At 32.2% G+C, this 8,839-nt stretch overlaps 1 long non-coding RNA gene across 1 annotated transcript; it reads right to left on the bottom strand.

The window, feature by feature from the left end:
• Nucleotides 1–1,239: 1,239 nt before the first annotated feature.
• Nucleotides 1,240–6,963, bottom strand: LOC143079505 (uncharacterized). Its single transcript, XR_012979425.1, has 4 exons — nucleotides 6,856–6,963; nucleotides 5,535–5,801; nucleotides 2,649–2,843; nucleotides 1,240–1,792 (listed from the first exon to the last, which is right to left on the bottom strand). It is a non-coding gene; the product is annotated as an uncharacterized LOC143079505 (long non-coding RNA).
• Nucleotides 6,964–8,839: the final 1,876 nt, after the last annotated feature.

Consider the following 8,839-nt stretch of genomic DNA (forward strand, 5'->3'; position numbering starts at 1 on the left):
AGGCTTGTTATAATTTCAAAGATTACTCTGTAGTTATGACCCACAACACATTTATTTCGCTATACCCAAAATATTTCACTCGCTTCGTAATTATATTTTTCGGGGGGCTTTTCAGCCTAGAGATGTAAACGGTTGCGGGATATACTAACGGAACGTTCAAACTTATAAGTCAGCAATAAACTGAAAACGTCATGGTAAAAAAAAAGACCCCAATACAAACAACAATGCACAAACACAACAAAGACTAAAGACTGAACAAGACCCAAACTTTACTAAAAACCTGGGGTGATATCGGGTGATATAGAGGTTCTTGAACCCTTATACCAAACGGTAGAGTTTTTCGTATACATTTACATGGACATAAATGTGTGTGATCACGGAAGACTCAAATGTAAAAAGTTGTAACATAATACATTCTCATGATCATTTTATAACACTAATAAAATATTTGGTAAGATTTTATTAAATCTTTTTAATTCTTTGATAACACATTTCTGAGTGGTTAACATTTTTAGTATATTGTGACAAATCTGGACTGACAATTGTTATTATTTAACCTATTATTTATTGTATATTACATATATCTATTTGAACATTGCCGGGTGGTCAACTTCTTTGGAGTGCACAAACACTGAAATGCATTGACTTTCATACTCATGATTTAAACTATTTGTACTTTGCAAGCGATAAGGGTCAGTTTTATATGTATATCTTGGTAATGTTTACCTATGAAATACTTTGATTATCCCGTCATATAGTGATTTATTTTGACAAATATCGTCCTGAGATGATTCAACTTGTTTACATCTGCCATGACACCGTTCTGTACTTTCACTTTGCGATCTCATATTATTATTTGTTTAAGTTAACACTTTATCAATGCAGGAAAATTGCGTATTTATTATGTTTGTGCTTCCCTTTTCATTAACATTGTGTTTATTTTTGATAGAACAGGGTTTTCATTGATCTCATTTAAGCATTATATCTAATGCGTAAGGTTATGTAAATTACAGCCAAGTTCATACACCGTATCGAGAAAGGAATTTACTGTCCGTTTAAAAATAGCATTATGTAGAAATGTCCTTTTAGTTTCATTTGCTTTTAAACATAATTCGGACAAGAAGGACAAAGTGAGGACAACTTAATATTGTTTCTTTATTTAAGAATAACGAAATCTGTGTGTCGTTCTAAAACGTTACTAGCCAAAAGACGTAAGAAACGTTGCTTTTTATGGGACGATTTGATGTTTACTCTAACGTCATAGTAAGTGCCAAAAGACATAAAAAGGAGCCTGTAGACAAACATGTCATTCTGAATCAATCTCTTGAACCGTCAACTACCTTTTATATTGACCACCCGATTTATTGCTTTATCTGTTGAATGATGAATGTGTATTTGATGTTTATTATATTGAAAGAAGAAGTCAAAATACTGTTGAAATAAATATCATTGTTATGTTTATTACAAATCTGTTTCTTCACACTGCCGTCGATTCCACTTCTCCTGAATGATGGTTAAACAGTTTATAGTAACCCTAGGTTTGTTACAATATTATAAATAAAATGATGTTATACGATTTCACATATATAATTAATATCGTCTTCGCAATATCTGTCGTTCCATAAGTACCCGTAACCGCTCCTCATAGAGGCGCAGTTTTCAATGCCAAACTTATTACTTGGTTCCGAGCGCGCTGTATTCCAAAATGTTGTTGTCATGGGAGATCCATCCGAATATTTCCAAACACCTTCTTGTGCCAGATCATCCCCGTCAATCCAAAAACCGTCAAATACTGTAATAGAAAATAATTTACCATTTTCTTCGTAAATGCATGTACTGTAACAGGTCATGAATATGACAGTTGCTTTTAATGCATTCTGTTGGATGAAAAAGTCAAACATTTGATTTTGTGAGTTTTTATGGGCTTTTTGAATTTTCTTGGAGGTTGGTATTTTCATATACTTTTTTTTAGAAGTATTTGTTCATTGTCAATATGTGTCGAAGAGCGTCCTTTTATAATGAATCATTATGTATTGGCATATCCGTTTGTCTGTCCATTCGGTTACTGTTATTTTTTTCAAATGAATACTGATGAACGACTTTTTTAACATGTACGTGGAACACGTGAAGACAGATCGAGCAAACGCGTTGAGAATGCATCACATTTATGGAGAGTTATCTAATATCCTGACTTCAGTTATCTTTTTAAAACTTTCCCTTTTAAATACTATAGCAACATATCATCGATTCCGTTCTAAACTTTAAATTTCCTTTGACACGGTTACATGAAGGCCAGAGTATGTTTTCAGTATGCCGATATTGTCACTTTTCAAGTTCTTTGGTCCTCATTAAAAAGAAAGTGTTCCAGTTTTTCGACTAAAAAGTGATGCTTGTTCTGTCGATGAATCGTGAACAAAATATCTATTGAAAATGTGCTTTCCCACTATTTGAGGAAGATACAGAGGAAAGATGAAGCATGTATCATTGACGTGTATAGAGCTTGAGACCGTATGTTGACTTTTAGATGTCTTGACTTTTTGTGATGGTCACACACACCCAATCTCTCTCTTACGAATTGGTGATAGAAATTAGAACCCTTTTTATTTTTTATTAAGCCAAATCATTTGTTGAGCTTAAAATGCACTTACCGCCGTTTAATGATAAAATCGTTATTTTCACATGATTCTGTTTGTCACTAGTATTGATCCGTGCTAGTCTACCTCCCTCTGTTTTGCTACACGCTAGATTTGATTCATTATGGCTTCTATATGAATTTGTGTATATTTGAAAGCAAAACAGAAAATCATTGACCCAGATAAAGCCTGCCATTTCACATCTGTTAGCTAAAAAAAAAAAAAAAAAAACAACCTTGAAGTTATCTTTTTTTTTTTTACCCGATTTATTTTTTTTAAATAAAAAATAAAATAGACTAAGTATTTTTCTTCACATTTCTTGAACATATTTATAACGAAGTCAGAAAGATGTTCTTGTCTGTAAATGAAGATATAAAAGAGTATTTCAAACATCTGAAAAGAAAATTTATAAATTGAAGGACAATTGTCATTGGCCTGAATTAACCTTGAAATCAAAGTTATACATATCATACATGTACATACAACAGATAATAGATATCACCAAATTACACTTGGCAGTTACTATACATCAGACACACCAACCACTAATGTTTTACTCACTCGAGTAATAGCAGATATACAAACAAGCTATAAATAAACAGTCAAGATAGTCTGAATCGGTACAGAAAAACAATGAAATGGAGATAAACCAGTTGTTAGCACGCAAACAACGCACATACATCCGTCATTATCTAGACCAAATGTCGTACACCTTAAACACACAATGACAAAACTACAAAATGCACAAGAAAAATAAAATACTTGTTGCTATAAAAAGAATTAACTAAGTTTAAACTATGTAATATATATTATTAAATAGAAAATGGAAATGGCGAATGTGTCAAAGAGACAACAATCCGACCAAAGAGTAAGAAAACAGCCACTAATGGGTCTTCAACACAGCGAGAAACTCCCGCACCCGGAGGCGGACATATAAGTCTATATAATGATCGCTCACTTGAACAAGGAAATAAAAACTGCACAAATTTTGCATACCAGAGTCAAAATGTGCCCGCTATTACAGGAATGCCGCTCAAGACAAGACATATAATAAACAGCACTCCAAACAGGTTGCATGTAGTCCCATGATAAATTTTATTAATCTGCGTAAATGTTCAAGACAAGTTACTTTTTCAAATCCTTTCATCTTTGGAAAAAGAAAACCTTTTTTACTATTTTCCAATTTGAAACATTATAAACACATTATTTTAAAGGTACAAAGATTTGGTTGAGAAGTTTTGGCTACACAAACAATAGTACATCCTACTTTAAGAGATGGTGTATATAAAGCCCGTTAACTTATATACGATCCATGTGAAATTATCGATCCATTGGAAACACTCTTTTTCGGAAAGGTTTTTAATTGAGCAATTTAATAAGGTTTCATCGGTACTCACATTGATTGAGTATTAAATGGAGAGAATAGAATACTAAGTTCTATCAAATTATGGACACTTACGGTCCTACATCTTGTCGATACCTGTATTATGTCCTGTACAAATTCATGTTTTATTCTTATGAATTGTATCTGCCTTACCTTAGTTTAATCAAATGTATACCGATAAATTTTATTCTTGTAAACATGAATTATTTATTAATTGTAATTAGCTTTGAATTAGCATTACACTTAGTAACTGTGAGTACTGTTTCATTGTGACTCTGAGTTCGTAGTCTTTACTATTATAGTTTTGTTTTTGCTTTGTGTCATTCAACTGATTTTTCCCATGTTTTGCTGATACACCGCTGGACATGGCTCAGGTAAGTTGGAGAGCAGAGCGCTCGAATACATGCTTAACTCTGGTACATTCTGTGGCTGTCTGTCCCTAGTCGAGAGCCTCAATTCAGTGGTTGTCATTCGTCGCTGTATATCACTTTGTTTTGTTTATGTTTGTTTTGTTGTACATATATTTTTCGTTGATTGTGTAGTACATAAATCAGGCCGTTGGTTTTTTGGTTGAACTGATTACTTCGGTTCATGTAATGGTCTTTTATTACTGACTAAAAGGTACGGGTTTTGCTTCTTGTTGAAGGTCGTTTGGTCACCTGCTGCTGCTAACATCTGTTGTAGTTGTTTCATTGGCAGTTATACCACAATTTATTATGTTTATAGTGAGTATATCACGCTTGCAGTGTTTCCTATTGAATTATGACATAAATATTTTTCAAGTTTGAATGTAAACATTTCCGTGTTTATAAGTTCTACTAAAACGACATACTAATCGAATGATGCCTTCATTTGTATAAATACCGTCTACTATTTATATATTTCGGCACTTATTTTTAAGTTTCAATTTTCTATTTCATACTAATACAGTTATGTCTAAAAATGGACATTATGGAATGTTTTAATAAGATTTTTTAAGCTTCAGTTCTCTTTTGATGAATTTATACACAAAACATGTATAAATGTAGAAATTGTCACACGTAAGATAAAAACTTGCCATGCTGATCAATTTTACGAGTTATCGTCTACAAATATTTAATATTGTAAAAACAAATGTTGACAAGACGGACAAGGTAGTTCTTGCTCTTCTTATTCCAATCAGACGTTCACAGTATTGAGATATTAAAAACACAAGATGCAATTTACTTCCATATTATACTTTTAGCTATGGCGGCCATGTTGCTTAATTGGCTTGCAGATGCAACGCTCAAACGGTTAAAACTAAATAAAAACTAGGACCTATAGTGGACAAATTTTGTTGCAACTGTTTCATGGTCTTATCGAATATATCTTTAATTTTTATAAATATAGACGACGGAAAAACGACGGACAGAAGTTATAGCTGAAAATGACCTTCGAACCAGACCATCTTAAAATAATCTTACTTGAATAACACTGCACTAATAAAATATCTTCAGATCCTGCTTCTGTTTGTTAATCATGTTTTACAGTCTTACCTTTTACGTAATATTGTTCTCCGTACTTTTGTTCCAAAGACATCTTATGATTGTTATCAAATCTGGTTGCATACATTTCACAAGTAAAATCCCGAGTGTTCCAAAAGTACGAATGGCAATTTTCGTTCTGTAAACATGCCAAACAACATGACAAAATTCCATCTTCTGGTGTGTAATGTACTATAACTATCGGATTTGGGTCTGTCGGTCTGTAACCCTCAAATCCCGGCATTCTTATGTATTCTATTTGACTCGATATTGCTTCTCCTATATATGAAAGTTAACAAACCATATCAACATCAAAAGCCTTATTCTAAAAACTGTCAACAAATATTACATTACAGGTCAAAACCTCATATTACTATGATTATACATGTATATTGAAGAAGAAAAAAACACAAACTCAAAACAAAAAGAACGATACATTTATGATATGAATGAATTAAAAAGTAAAAAACACTGTTCGGAATTATCATTTTCTTTTTTGATGTTCTTTCTCGTCCATTATACAGTTTTGTTATTTAGATAACATGGTATGATATTAAGACCACAGTGGTTTTTAAATGATAAACCCTTTTTATTACTTTTATTTGGTCTCTGGTGTAGAGTTGTCTCATTGGCAATTCAAGTATACCACATCTTCTTATACATGTATTTACATTTTATTTGAAATGCGAATGTGTTCATTTTTATTATTTTCACTGAAATGAATAATTATTTGTGGAAATTATTTCCCTTCGTGTATTTTATAGTTTTACTATATTTATATACGTACAATGTATATAAGCGCTTTTGATTAAAATATTTACCAAGTCCTGTCACAATTTTCTGAAACTAATATCTTTTATAGTTAATTCCAGCAAGGGTACACTTAAAATGCATAATAAAAAAACAAAGGATATGGGATATCCAACCGAGACACAAGGTAAGTACATGCACAGCATAAAACACGCAATAACCATATCAACGACGCTGATCTTCATCTCAATGTCACATTGATGCATGTCTGCATTTGTGAGACAAGTCTAGACTTGACCAATTATAATACGTTATAAATTTCTGAACAAGACGTTCGATGAATTCTGAAATTCACTGTTAGATTCTGAATTTCACGGTTAGATCCTGTAATGACGTCATATCAAACCATCAGAGAATTTCTCATTGCATTAGTACAGAAAACAACGTAAACACATCCACAAATTTAGAGTAAAGTGACACTTACTACATATCCAAAATGCGTAGTTCGTGCAGTAAAAACCGTTTTATATTATTAATCTTACATTATGTCTTTTTTTCAGCTCTTGAAATTAAACATGCTTACCTAAAATAATCGATGCTAGAAAAATTCTCTGCAGGGAATCTGCTTCAAAACCCATCGCTGAAATTAGCTTATAAGCGCACTGGTGTTCTAAGTTTCCATGAATTTGATATAAAGGAATTAAAAGGATAATTTCAATATTAAGTATTTTAAATTACGTAATTTTAATGTCATGACGACCTGAAAATCGAAAAGATAAATGGGAAACAGTTAGTAAGATGACACTGATAACTGTACAAATATTGACCTTTCTAATGTCAAGAGCACTTTCGTCAACGGTATTTACAGTTTTTAAAATGATTTAAATGGCTAGACTCAAGCTGGCAGCCACTTTTAGCAGCCAATCAAGATAGCAGCCACTTTTTTCCAGCAGCCAATTTATTTAAATGCATTATTGATCAATTTAAGTATATTTTGTGTACCTTTTTTTTTTCTCTTTCAGATGAATACTTAACAATATGTGTTTGTCTCTTATTACACGACTACGTTATACAAATTTTAGAACAATGAGATATTTCATGAAAAGGATAACATTAACATGAATCAGATTTTTGTTTTGAGAACTATCCCACATTGAATATTTGACAAAAATTTTGAACTAACTGGAGTTTAAAGTCAGATGCAACATCAAATACAAACAAAATAGTTGAATATGTTTTATATACTTGAATGACTATTAAAGCCCCAGTCAAAATGTCACATTTCGACAGTTAGGTTTTAGTCAGTTTTAAAATGATACGTTTCGTGTAATTTTTTGTTAATTTGTAACGGTCCGTACGTTTTACTAGGTTATGCCACGTTTTGATACGTTTTTCTACGTTATGTTACGTTTTGCTAGGTTTTTCGATAAATACACGGGGCACGTTCTAATAAGTTTTAATACGTTTCATTGCGTATCAACTACGTTTTACTATGTTTCAGTACGTATTACAAAGGGTCAGAACATTTCTAATTCGGTTCACTACGGTTGAAATAAGTTTTCGCACGTTTTCGTACGGTTTTGTACGTTTATTCTACGCAGTATCACGTGTCACTACGCTGTGACCTTTGACCTATGAAACGGCGTCATAAATTAACAAATTTAAAGACAAAAAAGACAGAAATGCAGAGAAGGACCAAAGTAACTCCAGAAAATCAAGAGAAATCAACAGAGGTTCACTCTATTATTACGAATTGAATGCTTCTTTTTGTAACTTCATTGGGGTATAAAAGCGTTGAGCGAAGTACATTTTGTATGAAGCCCGGAAGCGCTTCATTCTGAAAATGTGCGCACGGTCAACGCTTTTACAACCCTATGAAGTTATAAAAAGAAGCATTCAATACTTATAATTACATTTCTTAGCTAGGATCATGAAAACACGATTTATCAAGTTTGTATCCAATTCACCTGTGCACTTTATTTTAGGACCTCGTGTTATCATGACTGATAAATTTCATTGTGTAATGAAGTTGATTAAGGAATAACGCGAATATTGCAGTTTTCAGAATAACGTATTATATATAAAGGGAACAGTAGTATACCGCTGTTCAAACTCATAAATCCATGGACAAATAACAAAATCGGGGTAACAAACTAAAACCGAGGGAAAATGAAACATACATCTAATGTAATTATATATTATACATCTGTCATTTCAATTAAATTGTTTGGTTCCTATTTGATGGTCTAAAAAATTTGATTTTTTTTTGGTACTACAAAACTAAAAGCAGAGACATACATGTATATAACTTTCTATTGTTTTGGTTTTTTCTTCAGATAACGTTTTTGTGGATACACGAATCATGAAAAACTTTCAAAACTTTGATAGGAACCATGTCATTTTTTCCCCTTTTATGTTAATTGCTCTTTTGAAATGTTTTACGTTGCACATTGTCGTTTTAATTCCAATTTTCCTTCTATCGATATTTGATTTATATTTTAGTGTGTTTCAAATTATACCGTTCTGATGAGGACCAGAGGCAGAAGAATGGGTCGTGGAGGGCGCGG

Source organism: Mytilus galloprovincialis, chromosome 1, assembly GCF_965363235.1.
Source record: "Mytilus galloprovincialis chromosome 1, xbMytGall1.hap1.1, whole genome shotgun sequence".
Taxonomy (NCBI): domain Eukaryota; kingdom Metazoa; phylum Mollusca; class Bivalvia; order Mytilida; family Mytilidae; genus Mytilus; species Mytilus galloprovincialis.